Raw genomic sequence first — 15792 nt, forward strand, 5'->3', positions numbered from 1 at the left:
GGAGAGGAAGAATTTACTAAACTCATTAAATCATCTAAATCTACAACATGTATGTTAGACCCTATACCAACTAAGCTACTGAAAGAAATACTTCCATAGGTCATAGATCATCTTCTTAATATCATTAATTCGTCTTTGTCTCTAGGATACGTACCAAAAACCTTTAAGCTGGCTATGATTAAACCGCTTGTAAAAAAAACGCAACTTGATCCTACAGAATTAGTCAATTACAGGCCGATCTCGAATCTACCTTTTCTGTCAAAGATAGAAAAAGCAGTATCCTCACAACTGTGTTCCTTTCTTGAAAGAAATGATATCTGCGAGGATTTCCAGTCTGGATTTAGACCGTACCATAGTACCGAGACAGCTCTCGTCACAAATGATTTGCTCTTATCATCCGATCGTGGTTGTATCTCTCTATTAGTGTTACTCGATCTTAGTGCTGCATTTGACACCATTGACCACAACGTTCTTTTAAATAGATTAGAACATTATGTTGGCATTAGTGGAATTGCTTTAGCATGGTTTAAATCATACTTATCTGACCGTTATCAGTTTGTAGCAGTAAATGATGAGATGTCTCATCGATCACAAGTTCAGTATGGCGTACCATAAGGCTCAGTACTAGGACCGCTGCTGTTCACTCTGTACATGCTACCATTAGGAGATATCATTAGGAAACATGGCATTAGCTTTCACTGTTATGCCGATGATACTCAGCTCTATATTTCTTCAAAACCTAACGAAACTTACCAATTCACAAAATTAACGGAATGCATAGCTGATATAAAAAATTGTATGACTCGTAATTTCCTACTTCTAAATTCTGAAAAAACAGAGTTTCTAATCATTAACCCTCTGGGGTCCTTCATTTAACAGTCACACTCAGGACCTTAGGGTCCAAATGGACCCGGAGGGCGGGATTAATATATATATAAAAAAAATCATATATTTTTTTTTACTTGTTTTTTATAATATTTTCTTCTTTTCTTTTTTGGTGTTTTGAGATAATTTTATGATTTTAATTAATATTTATGCAATAATTATGACCCATTTTTTCCCATTGAATATAATAGACATTTTATATATATTTTATTTTTATTAAAAAAAATGTGTGTGTGTGTGTGTGTGTGTGTGTGTGTGTGTGTGTGTGTGTGTGTGTGTGTGTGTGTGTGTTTTTGTACTCTTGATGTTTTAGAGATTCACCCCTTCACTGTTGAGTCCTTTTTTTTCTGCATCCTGGCTGATTTGTAGATTGTATGCACAAAAAAATTAGGTGTTTTCATATTTTTTACAATTTCATTCATTTCCTATGGGGGTCATTTTTGACCAAACAGCAGAAGTGTGACGTGCTTGGATCATGACCCGGATATTTTTTCGTGTGTTCACATACCCAATACCATAAAAGTCACAACATTCAGATGAAGCTGTGATTTTTAAAAATTCTAAACAGATTTTTGTAATCTGAATTTATTAGTGTGTATGTGTATAAAAGTGTGTGTGTGTGTGTGTGTGTGTGTGTGTGTGTGTGTGTGTGTGTGTGGATGTGTCTGTATTGCACTCTTGATGTTTTATAGATTAACCCCTTCACTGTTGTGTGCTTTTTTTTCTGGATCGTGGCTGATTTGTAGATTTTACGCACAAAAAAACTCTGCATTTTCACATCTTTGCCAATTTCCCATTCATTTCCTATGGTGGGTCCATTTGGACCCGAAGGTCCTGAGTGTCACAAATTTTTTTACAACCACTTAGACTATTCAAATCCTGTCCCCAATTTTTTTGGGTGTTCATATACCAAGTACCAACAAAGTCACCAAATTTCGGACCATTCCGATGAAGCTATGATTTTTTACATTTTTTTATTTAAACGCTTCGGGTCCATTTGGACCCGAAGGACCCCAGAGGGTTAAACAAAAAACTTCCTCACGTAATAACCTAGAATACTGTCTAACACTTGATGGCTGCTCTGTTAAGTCTTCGTCGTCGGTTAGGAACCTGGGTGTGCTCTTTGATACCAATCTTTCATTTGAAAGTCACGTGTCTAGTATCTGTAAAACTGCATTTTTCCATCTTAAAAATATATCTAAATTACGCCATATGCTCTCATTGACAAATGCGGAACAATTGGTTCATGCGTTCATGACCTCAAGACTAGATTATTGTAATGCTCTACTGGGTGGTTGCCCTGCACGCTTACCGGTAATCAACAAAATACAAAACGCAGCAGCTCGACTTCTTACTAGAACCAGGAAGTATAATCATATTAGCCCGGTTCTGTCAACACTGCATTGGCTCCCTATTAAACATCGCATAAACTTTAAAATATTGCTGATCACTTACAAAGCACTAAATGGTTTAGCTCCGCAGTACTTGAGCGAGCTCTTAACGCATTATAGTCCATCACGTCTATTGCGATCTCAAAATTCCGGCCAGTTACTAATACCTAGAATATCAAAATCCACTGCTGGCGGTAGATCCTTTTCCCATTTAGCACCAAAACTCTGGAGCAGTCTTCCTACCATTGTCCGGGAAGCAGACACACTCTGTCAGTTCAAAGCCAGATTAAAGACACATCTCTTTGATCTAGCTTTCACATAACACATTATAGACTTCTATAATTTAATGTTAGGCTGCATAGATTAGGTCAGCCGGAACCGGGAACACTTCCCATAAATCCTGATGTACTCGTTACATCATGAGAAGAATGGCATCTACGCTAATTTTAGTGTCTGTGTTTATCCCGAGGTTTTCCTGCAGCCTGCCGGATCCAGGCTGTATCCAGATCTGACGAAGGACCTTCGCCTGGACCGATGACAACGCAGTGCTGAAGTGCCAACTAGTCTCTCCCTATGGAGGATCCCTCTACCACTATACAGATAAGGCGTTGTCGGGAAAATTCGTTTCGCGTTCCTACCCCAAAGCAACAAAATAAAATAAAATTCTTTATCAAAATTTATAAGGAAAGACAAGTACTTTGTTTAGACTTGGCTTGTAGGGAATTCCTAACCTGCGTATATTCAAACGCACATAACTATAGAACCCATTCTAAATGCGCTTGTGAACGCCATCAGCGTTTCTCACAGGTTCGCGTTTAAAGTCTGTGTAGAGGGAATGGTGTCGTCTTAGCGGCTACATTGCTTGATCGTTGCGACGGAAGCAAATCAATCAAAACTAACTTTAGATGGAAATAACTTAACTCTGCTGTAAAGCCGAAACAATCTCTGTTACCTTAAATTATACGCTTATCTCTGTAAAGCTGCTTTGAGACAATCTACATTGTTAAAAGCGCTATATAAATGAAGATGACTTGACTTGACTATCTGTAAAACCGCATTCTTTCATCTTAAAGATATATCTAAAATACGTCATATGCTCTCGTTGACAAATGCGGAACAATTAGTTCGTGTTCATGACTTCATTATTGTAATGCTATTAGGCCTACGGGTGTTTACCCTGCACGCTTAATAAACAACTTACAGCTGGTCCAAAACGCAGCAGCTCGAGTAAGCCCCTTGCTGCAGCCTGTAGCACGATGACGTAGCTGGATCAGATCCAATACGTATTGTTTGGTGGTGTGTTTTTGCAACGTCATAGACGCATGCGCAGTAACGATCTCTGGGTTATAATGCACATTCGCTGGTCTGAAGTGGCATGTATGCTCCATATTGTATTGAAATGATGTTCTAACCCAGGGGTGTCAAACTCAGTTCCTGGAGGGCCACTGTCCTGCAGAGTTTAGCTCCAACCAGCTCCAAAAACACCTGCCTGGAAGTTTCTAGTAATCCTGAAGACCTTGATTAGCTGGATCAGGTGTGGTTAATTAGGGTTGGAGCTAAACTCTGCAGGGTTGTGGCCCTCCAGGAACTGAGTTTGACACCCCTGTGTAGTAGTAGTAGTACTGATAAATAGTAATAAGTAATTATTGATGAATAAGTAATTATTTACACAAATGTGATGCTTAAGTTATCCTAGTTTCTCTCTATATACATGCAAAACAGTTAATTTACAACATTTTAAATCACATGATTTTAAACCTTGTGTGTATGTCCCTCCCAGCGGGAACGCTGCAAATGCTGCGGCACACATTACTGACCAACAGTTACTGCGGACTCCGGAGGCCCCGGTTGTTATTTTAGGGGATTTTAATCACTGTAAACTGGAACTGTCACTCCCAGGGTTTTTACAGTACGTTAAATGTGGTACAAGAGAGGATTGAATCCTTGATAAGTGCTATTGCAATGTGAAAAATGCTTGTGTGAGCAGGATTAAACCTCTGCTGTCAAACTCGGACCATAACGTAGTCCATCTCATTCCTACTTACAGAACTGTTCTCAAAAGCAGTAAACCACACCAAGACTGTAAAGGTCTGGACGAGTGACAGCATAGAGTCCCTTAAAGGCTGTTTTCTCTCAACAGAGTGGAATATCTTTCATGAACTGGACGTTGATAAAGCGGCAGAGACAGTTACGGATTACAATTCTGTGTGGATAATGTTATACCTCAAAAAGAAATAACTGTATTTCCTAACAACAAACCATAACTAAGGAGGTAAAAGACTGCATCAATCGCAAGAAAATGGCATTTAAGAACCAGGACAGAGCACAACTGAAAATCGTGCAAACAGAGCTTAATCATTTGCTCAGGAAAGCCAGGAGGAGACATAAAGAACTAATCGAACAGAGTTTTACAGAAATGAACTAAAAAAAATCTATGGAACACGATGAAGGTAATTACAAATGATGCCAGCTCAAAAACACATCAGTACTTCAGATGACCTGCAAAAAGCTAATGAACTGAATGACTTCTATCTGAGATTTGAATCTTGGAATTTTTCCTCTGAATGGAAGAATGTTTCAGATACAATTTCTGTCACAGAGCAGGATGTAAGGCTGGTGATAGAACCTCAGGAGGTAAGACTGCATGTACTAAGAAGGCAACGGGGCCAGATAGAATATCATGACGTGCAGATGAGCTGACACCTGCATGGTTCCCAATCTTTCAAAAATCAGTAGACTCACACGTCATACCCACATTGTGGAAGAAATCAGTAATTACACCTGTACCTAAAAAACCATGCCCTAAGGCAGGGATGGGCAACTTCTGTTCTTGAGGGCCACTGTCCTACAGAGTTTAGCTTCAACCCTAATCAAACACACCTGAACAAGCTAATCAAGGTCCTCAGGATTACTAAATTACAAAAAAAAATTACAGGCAGGTGATTTTTTCCTTTGAAACATATGAATGTTAACTCTTTTATTCTCAACTGGTATCTTTCTTTTTTAACAAACCGTACTCAACAGGTTAGAGTGAATAATGCTCTTACGGAGCCCAGGCCAATCAGCACTGGTGCCCCTCAGGGCTGTGTCAGCTCTCCAGCACTTTTTACATTGTATACTAACGACTGCACTAGACTCCATACTGACAATTATATTATAAAATTCTCTGATGATACGGCAATCCTCTGCCTTATGCATAAAAATATAAGTCCAGCAGCGTATCGTACGGAAATTGAGGAATTTGTCCAGTGGTGCGACGACAACTATCTTGTACTAAACGTGACCAAGACTGAGGAGATGGTGTTTGACCCAAAAGCCATAGGCGATACTAGGCCTGTAGTGATCAAAAATTTACCCATTACTCAGGTTAGCTCTTACAGATACCTTGGCGTACATATTGATAATGCACTGACCTGGAAGGACCACATAAATACTGTCTGTTCCAGACTCCAGCAGAGGATGCATTTTTTACGAAGACTTAGATTGTATGGAGTAGAACAAAAATGTATGTTGTTGTTCTATCATGCAATATTAGAGAGTATTTTAAAATATGGTATTACAGCCTGGTATGCTGACAGTACAGTTAAAATCACAGATCGCCCGTCAGATAAAGACAGCTATGAAGATTATGGGGATCAAAAACCATCTGCCCCCTCCCCCCCAGAAAATGTATGAGCAGTCAGTTATCAGACAGGCACAAAAAATTGTTTCCGATCCAACCCACATACTTCGGCCAGAATTCGAGCTTTTACCCTCTGGCAGAAGATTCAGAGTTCCTAAATGCAGGCTAAACCGCTATAAACACAAATTTTTGCCTATGTCCATTAAGCTTATCAATACTAATATGTAGGCTATGCCATCATGCAATAAGTAGGCTACTGGGGTAATGTAATATGTTAGGAGTGAATGCATGGGCTGTTGGAATGTTCATTATGTAATGTTTAGGTTATGTGGAATGTGTCATCTGTGCAATTTGTAGGCTATTGGGGTGTGCAATATGCCAGTTGTGCAATCTGTAGGCCATTTGGGGAGCTGTGCATTAGGTAATCTGTGCAATATGTATGTATATTATCGGGGTTGTGCAATAGATTTCGTAGGGGAGGGGGGTTGTGCATTATCTCATTGTGCAATATGTATAGCATTAGGGATGTGCAATATGTATACCATTGAGATGTGCAATATGTACACAATTTGGGATGTGCAATATGTATACCATTGGGGATGTGCAATATGTATACCATTGAGATGTACAATATGTACACAATTTGGGATGTGCAATATGTATACCATTGGGGATGTGCATAATGTACACAATTTGGGATGTGCAATATGTACACAATTTGGGATGTGCAATATGTATACCATTGGGGATGTGCAATATGTAAACAATTTGGGATGTGCAATATGTACACAATTTGGGATGTGCAATATGTACACAATTTGGGACGTGCAATATGTATACCATTGGGGATGTGCAATATGTATAACAAATATGTGTTATATGCGCCTGAAGAACGACATGGCAAACGAAGCCGAGGAAAGCCACGCACATTATATCACACATACATCGGCAAACTAATCAACAACGACATGCCACCAACTGCTGACGAGATACGAAGAGCTGCTAGTAATCGAACAGAATGGAGAAAACTTGTGACCGACTGCAAACCCGTTTTGTTTTCAGCCGATTGATGATGATGATGATGATGAATATGTATACCATTGGGGACGTGCAATATGGAAGCTGTAATCAATAACGGTTGTAATTTTTTATAAAACTGCCAATGAAAGGTGTTAATGTGCCTACTATATACAGTACGTACCTGTATAATGTATATGAGAACATGTTTTGTGAGAGGATGTGTTGAGAGATGTTTATTCTTTGTATTTTGTATTCTGTGTTGTCTTTGTAAAAACTGTGGAATGGACAGAGTCCAAAACAAATTTCAACAAGATCTGTAAACAACTTAAAATACCAGTACACATTCAAGGGAAAATGCAAAAATAATAACAGTATCAAGAAAAGAAATCTTGTCAGATGTCAAAAATAAAAAAAGTGCTTAATGATATTTTGTCTGGTAAGAGTTCCTTCTTTAATGGCTCATTTTTCCACAGTGATCTGTGAATAATGTTCCTCTTAATTTGCTGTTCAGTGTCTGCAAGACATGTACGTACATTTAAAAAACAACAACAACAAAGAAAAACTGAATTTAAGTTTAATACAAACTGATCACAGCAGTCAGATCAAGCAGTTGTCACTCAAGTGACCATTTATATTTAACTTCATAAATAGTTGTCCTTTTGGGGCTATAGTGATTGCCGTCACAGATGAAGCAGTCTGCTGAGCAGTAACCTTCAAAGTCTTTGGACGAGTAAAATGCACAAAGTATATGGCAAGCCGTTTTAACATTTTACTTTAAAACCTACTAGTGCTACTAGTACTTATTTTTTAGACACTAGCATCTATTCCATTAGTGCTTATTCATTAGCTACTAGTGCTTATCCATTAGCTACTAGTGCTTATTCTTTAGATACTATATTTTTTTTATTTTACTAGTAAGATTTTTAATTGAACTCTACAGTGGCCGTTCTGACTAGTCATAACATAAGACGAAGTATATAAATGAAGCTGTGTAAATGTATAAATGAAGCTGTCACTGTGATTCTTACTGTAAAATAAGAATAGTTGCTAGTAACAATTACAAAAGATACTATTGTCTAATAAATAAATACTAGTAACTAATGATTAAGCACTAGTGGCTAATAAATAAGTACTAGTTCTTAATGGAAAAGATACTAGTATCCCCACAACAAATGGCACACATAAATTCCCCTTATTTCCCTGCATAGAGGCTTCATAGAATTTCATCCGGCGCTGCGGAAAAATGACCATGACAAAAAAAAAAAAAACTAATTTAATTTGTGCGCTTTCCGGCGCTTGCGCAGCGCGCACACGTCACACACCAGCGCTCGCGCCCTCAAATCACTTGGACGCTTGGATGTGTTTTTTTTTTTTTTTTCTGTCATGGGGGCTGAGAGTAGAAATGTGCAATATGATAGGAGGAGCTGAACACGTAGCGCCGGATGAAATTCTATGAAGCCTCTATGCGGGTAAATAAGGGGAATTTATGTCGGTTGATAGGTTAAAGACGTATAGGAAAGTGTCAATGGTCCCTTTCTGAGATAGGTGGCGGTAATGCACATATTTGTTTGCGATCCGTCGTTAAAAAAAAAAGAAGAAAGAAGAAAGCGCCGGATGCGTGCGCGCCCTCAGATCACTTGGATGTGGTTGTGTACAAGAGGTAAAAACTATATAAATACTGTTTGTTTTCTCACACAAACCACTCGTTTCGTTTCTTAGGCCATCAATGTGTACTTACGATGGGGAATTGTTTAATTTGGACTTCACTGTGCATGCTCTTTGAGGTGGTGACCATAGACCTGCATTATATGACTAACGGACAAGAATGGTTTGACCTAAAAATATCAAGATTGAAACTACTGCGGAAAAAAAGACACCTACATCTTGGATGCCCTTGAGGTAAGCTAAAACTTACCAAAATTTAATTTCAAAGTGAACCATCCCTTTAAGCGAGCTCTTAACGCATTATAGTCCTTCACGTCTATTGCAATCTCAAAATTCTGGCCAGTTGATAATACCTAGAATTTCAAAATCGACTGCTGGCGGTAGATCCTTTTCCCCTCTAGTGCCTAAACTTTGGAACAGTCTTCCTAACATTGTTCGGGAAGCAGACACACTCTGTCAGTTCAAAGTAAGATTAAAGACACATCTCTTTGACCTAGCATACACATAACACATTATAGACTTTCAATTCAATGTTAGGCTGTAGGGTTGCCACCCGTCCCTTAAAATACGGAATCGTCCCGTATTTGAGAATAAAATAGCGCGTCCCGTTTTGAATCAATACGGGACGGGGTTTGTCCCGTATTTTCGGAGTTGTCTTCAATGCAGCATCTCATGCAAATCATCCGACCGGCATTCTGTGAAGACTCGTCCTAGTCTGCCCCTGATTGGGTAATACTGCTGCTGCCATCGTTGGATTGATTGGTTTGTTTCAGGGTCACGGCCAATCAGAGTCAGAGGAGGGCGGGTTGGCACTCAGAGAGTCGATTTGAAATAATGGCGGAGGTTGCTACAGATTTTGTTAATGTCAGTTTTGCATTTGGAGACAAGGCTATATTTTTAGGCTATATTTTTGGAGGGAAAAGCTTAGTGTTTATGTTCGCATGGGTAGTAGCACTGGCTTTAGCGGCTCTAACTTAACTTTTCCATATCATTCATCTGATGATGGACGTCTCATGATATTTATTTTAGCACAACTGGGCTGTATTAGGGCTATTGATTCACGTGATTTTGCTTATAAATTTTGATCCAGCCATTAGCCTACCTTCGTGATCACGCAAAGAGGTCTGCCGTGGCGGTCCGAGTTCGCTTAAGCTAGCTCACTTCTTCTGATGAAAGTGGCCACCAGGACCACAACGTGAAACATTATCATGTTAAGACTACGAATATTATTTTAATATTAAGCCATACACATTATCAAAACTATAACAGATTAAAAACGAATTTAAGCATTGCTGATACAAATGAAGGTTTTTAAATAAACTATTTTTATTAAACAATGACAGACAACAAAAATGTGTGCTTGTGTGAACAAGAAAAGCAAAAATCAGGGGCAGGTGATCCATGAAACAGACAGGAATGGTGATGGCCATAACAATCCTAGAGGTCCAGCATTGTTCTCACAAGCCGCTTCACTCAAGACAATAAAACATAATGAAAAGTTAGTATATCCCAAAAAATTAAATTAAATAAAAGTTGCTATAAAGGTGGCAGCGATTCATTACCGAACTCTTAACTGACGAAGTCGCGCTAGCTAACTAGCTAAGTTAGCAGGCAGTGCTTGAAAATTGGTTGAAACAACATAAAATATTAATAATTACGCTGTGCATGTACAAATGAAGACCAGTATAAGCATCGCAAAGGGCCTCTGATACAAAATAGACAGTTGACAATTCAAAAGAGGTCGATATCTCAACAACTTAACTCTGGAACAACTCGACGCGCAGCAATGTAAGTGAATGGGGTCCTACGCCCAAATGACAGTGTTTGGAACTATTCCGCTCTTCAAATCCCGGAAGTTGGCGGTTAAAAGTGCCGCCATTATTACAACGGAGGTCTATGGGAGTGTCGCAACTCTTTCTCTCAATGGCTCTGGCTGGAAAGTGTCGGCGGAAATTAATATAAAGCCACAATTTGTCGGTGAGTGTTCTCTGTTGCGCACGGTGGCTTGTCAGATGTGCGACAGCCTCGGGAGAGCAACATTCCCGCAATGCCAGAGAGGTCACAGAAATCAAAGCACCGTCTCCCAGTTCTTCATACCTCAATCATCGCCTGAGGCAGATAGTGTAATGACAGGTTTTTAATCACCTCAATAATTTTCTGATTGATTACATTAGATTTCATATGCTGCCTATTTGTTAAGAAATAATGTAAATGAATCATGTTATGGTATGATTGGTTGGTAACACTTTACAATAAGGTTTATTTATTAAACATTAATGTATTATTAACTAACATGAACTAACAATGAGTAATACATTTGTTACAGTATCTATTAATCTTTGTTAATGTCAGTTAATAGAAACAAAGCTGTTCATTGTTTGCTAGTTCACAGTGCATTAACTAATATTAACAAGATTTTAATAAAGTATTAGTAAATGTGGAAATTAACATTAACAAAGATGAACAAGTGCTGTTCATTATTAGTTAATGTTAATTAATGTAGTTAACTAATGAACCTTATTGTAAAGTGTTACCGATTTTTTTATTACGGTTAAGGTGTAGGCCTACAGTCAGACACATAAGCATTATTTTAATAAGAGAGATATGCTATATTTAATAATAGAAATATTGTGCCTATGTGAAGCAAATAAACAACTTAACTAATTTAAATGATTGCATCCTTCAATAGGCTACTGTAGAATTAACAATAGGGCTGAACGATCAATTGCATTTGCGATAATATCGCGATATGATGAAATGCGATTTTTTAAACCGCAAAGCTGCGATTATAGTCTGGTCACGTGACACACGAGAGTAAACCAGTCTGTATAGAGAGCCTAAGTCCCTCCCCTTCCGGTCGACCACCATGGGACCTTATTTCGGAAAAATATTGTATGGTAGTCAATGGCGAGAGACAACAAATATTTTGATCTCGTTTGAATTGTGCCCTGATTTACACATATGATGTTTGTCAATTTAAAAGATACATTTTAAAGTCAAGAAAGTCGCAGCTTGATGTAAAACTGCTGAGGTATAAGACTGTGAAAATACGTAATTACAAAGACTACAAACCCAGAAGGCGCACATGCGACGTCATACCTTTTCTCTCAATGAATGAAGCTAACTTTACTGAAGCTAACGTCTGTCATTTTATTCTATAGTCTTACATTATAATCGTAACGTTACGCCGTCATGCCTGAGTGTTTTGAGCCAGAATACACACATACGAGCAACGGATCTTGTGACGTACATAGTGCGAGACGAGAGATGTAGTTCATTGAGCGATTTTCACATAAAACTAAACGTTACTCTTCTGTTTTATGACAAACTGCGACTTTCTTGACTTTCATAATTACCTTTTAAATTGACAAACATCATATGTGTAGTTCAGGGCACAGTTCAGACGGAATAAAAAGATAAGTTATCTCTCGCCATTGACTTCCATACATATTTTTTCCGAAGTAAGGTCCCATGAGCCGGAAGCGGAGGGGCGGGACTTAGGCTCTCTATTGCAGTTGAAGCATCAACTTGGCACGTGACACATATAGACCTGGCTACAGTAAATAACAGTTTATGTTTAATTTATGTGATATTGTGTTATATATTCTCTCCAACGATTCTGTATTGTATATGTCTGAGCTTAGTTTTAAACACAGACGTGTACGACGCGCGTGCTTTATAAACAACCGTATTCTGCTTGCTTCTAATTCCTCTGTCTCTCTCTCACACACACACGACACCACTCGAACCTTACGAGAAATAATCTTTAATAAAGTTCGGAAAAGTTGAAGCGAGTTACAAGGACATTCGCGGGCTACATTGCGAAAGCTATGAGATGCGTGCGGTCTGCGTGATGTTACTTCAGTATTGCGCGGTCTCGCCCGCCGGCATTTTAGTTACAAATGTTCTACGAAGGCATCATATGTCTTGGAATGCAGTTGGCTTATATATTAAAAATATGAAAATCACCGACAGAAGCTGCTTTCAATTTCAAATACTCACGTGCGTTTTGCGAAGAGCGTTTGAGCATGCGGCTGTGGTTTAATGTACGTTTGCATCTCAAAATGCTTTTATGACGCGAATTTACCGGTAATGTGACACAGTCAGTTATTAAACAAACAGGACAAACCACATCTTATAATTTCAAAAGAGATGAACACGTTCAGACAGCCTACTCTTAAATACTGAAAGCACTCTTTGTTTAATGCTTGTAATATTTTTTTCCCTCTTTGTTATTTGTTTTGAAGCTATAGGCCTATTTGTTGAAGCTATAGGCCTATTTGTTAAAATTATTAACATGTAATTGTATTAATTTAGTTTTTTAATGTGTAATTATTATAAGTAGGCCTACATAATAGGCCTATAATTATGAAATTAAATATTTTAAGTTTTATTAATAAGATCAATTAAAGAAAAAAAATGTATCGGCTCATGAGGTGCCTAAAGATTCCCTTCCCTATTTTACAATGATTTATTGCTTGTTTTTGTTGAATAATAGAAAAGATTATAAAAGCTTAAAAAATAATCGCATATTAAATCGCAATCGCAATATTGGTAAAAAAAATCACAATTATTATTTTCCAATATCGTCCAGCCCTAATTAACAATAGACTATATAAAATAGTTTAATTTACCAATAATAAAAAATGGGTTATGCATAGTTTTGGTCAGCCAAAACCAGGAACACTTACATTACGCATTTACAGGCAGGAGCCATCTTGGAAAACAGTCTCGACTAGTCGAGCCACGAACGCCGTGCTACATTAGATTTCACAAACGTAATTCCTATCGACCAGCTCACATCGCACGGCGTTCGTGGCTCGACTAGTCGAGACTGTTTTCCAAGATGGCTCCTGCCTGTAAATGCGTAATGTACTGTCTTTATAAAGTATCTTCTTATTAAACTGTCTGTACACTTACAAAGTTCTCAATGCTTCGTTTTGCATGTAGGGACCCTCATTATGCTACCGTGTTAGTGTGAGGCTATTTTGAGCCTTGTTAGTGCATGGTATTAACTTGCGATTTACTTTTACTTACTCTCTGCCCTATATACTAGCGTTATAAGCTAATCTGTTTTTATAAATAAAACTCTTTACATTCGATTTTCATGAAAACGCATTGCAGGGAACGATCGACTCGGTAACCATGTGTTAATTACCCCTAGGTTCATTTTTCACTTGATTTGTCCTTTAAGTCAGCTGCCGATCGGTCTGCGCATAGCTGCATGAAGTCATAGACAGTAAAAGAAATGGACACAGCGACCCCATTGGATTCAACGGAGACAAAGGGTGCTTCTCAATTCTTATTTGTGCATCCTCGTTTCCTCTCATCGCTTCCTTTCCTCGCGTCTCAGCTCCCCCCCTGTAGGATGCGAGGGAAGGCTGCAAGGAAAAGACGCGAGGACGGAGGAATCGAATGAAAGCTTTTTTTTATACATTGGAATCCTTGATCACTCGAGCGTCACTTCATCACGTCATCAGCAGCGCTCAGAGGATCTGCCCTCATGTTGTTGAAATATGTTTATTTAAGAAATTCATAATAAATAATAATAAAGAGAGATACCCTGTTGAAATATGTGAGGTGTGTGGTTTATATAAACTGCAAAAGTAAAGTATAAATCAAAATTATTGTGGCCGATGTGAAGGGGGAGGAGAATTTATACGTGCGTGACGTTTTAGTCGATAAAACTCTTCCGCATAGGATACACCTGTGTATCCTCGCTCACGACTCCTCAGGAAGCCTCCTCACTCCTCGATCCTCACCTCCTCGCGGTGCAATTAGAGAATTGAGATGTCCTTCAAGATGGCTGAGCTCGATCGGTTTCCGGGTCATAGGATGGAGGACGGAGGAGAGAGCATAGACAGTAAAAGAAATGGACACAGCGACCCCATTGGATTCAACGGAGACAAAGTGAAGCCAATTAGAAACTCTTACTTCCTGGGGGTCCAGCGTACTGCGCAGACTCAAACTGAGCTCGACGACGTAGATGTGACGTGAGCAAACCGTCTGTCTTCTAGTGGCTGTGCCAAGATCAATCTGAATCATTCCCTTCCGAAACTCGCAGAGACGGAGAGCGTGAGTAGGAGCTGTCCATGATCTTGGAGCAGGAGAAACTATTTGTAGGTGTTCTGATTAATTACTTTGTCATTTTGCCTCGACGTCCCCCCGATTGCCCGCGAGCTTCTCCTCCTGTCCATACGGTAATCTCTCTACTGTGCGACAGAGAGTCGCGTGGCTGTGACGCAATCGTTAGCCTACTTTTACAAAAACTGCTTCTACAGGGCCATAACGTAAGCTACAAGGTAATGGAGCCTTTTATACATTTTCGTGTTTCTTTAGAAATAAATAATGGACAAATGGAGTCTTTAAATGCCTCAGATGTGAAGTTATTCGCTGTCAAAGTGACGCCAAAATGAATGGGAGTCAATGGGATGCTAACTGCAGGTGGGGGTCCGCTAATCAATGGCGGCGCCCGGGGGTACCTTCAAAATAATACAAATCCCTGCCCCCCTGGGAGAGAGGAGACGAGGAGGGATATTGAGAAGCACCCACTGTGAAGCCAATTAGAAACTCTTACTTCCTGGGGGTCGAGCGTACTGCGCAGACTCAAACTGAGCTTGACGACGTAGATGTCACGTGAGCAACCCGTCTGTCTTCTAGTAGCTGTGTCAAGAGAAATCTGAATCATTCCCTTCCGAAACTTGCAGAGACGGAGAGTGTGAATAGGAGATGTCCACGAGCTATGAGCAGGAGAAACTTTTAGTTGTCACGAACACACACAGGAAAAGGTAGATCCAAAAGCAGCGATATTTATTGGGTAATCCGTACTCACAACTAGTCCAGGCAAGGGTCAAATATCCGGTAAGGCAATCCAAAACACAAGAAATAAACATGAACAGGGCAGATACAAACTTCAGAAGTGCTGACATAAAACAAGGACTCCGTAACAAACACTAACACAGACAGGGCATATATACACACAGAACTAACAAAGTGATGGGAACCAGCTGAGTGCAATAATCAGATAAGTGACAGAACAGAATGCTGGGAATTGTAGTCTAATGTGAATGACACCGTGAGAACGAGGACCTCTAGTGAACCCCAGGGAACACAACCAGACACTGTGACAGAACCTCCCCTCTACGGAGCGGCTACCAGACGCTCCATGACAGAAACCAAGACAACACAAGAGTCCAAGAGGAAGGTGGA

Source organism: Scardinius erythrophthalmus (genome assembly GCF_964197995.2).
Source record: "Scardinius erythrophthalmus genome assembly, chromosome: 20".
In the NCBI taxonomy this organism is placed as follows: domain Eukaryota; kingdom Metazoa; phylum Chordata; class Actinopteri; order Cypriniformes; family Leuciscidae; genus Scardinius; species Scardinius erythrophthalmus.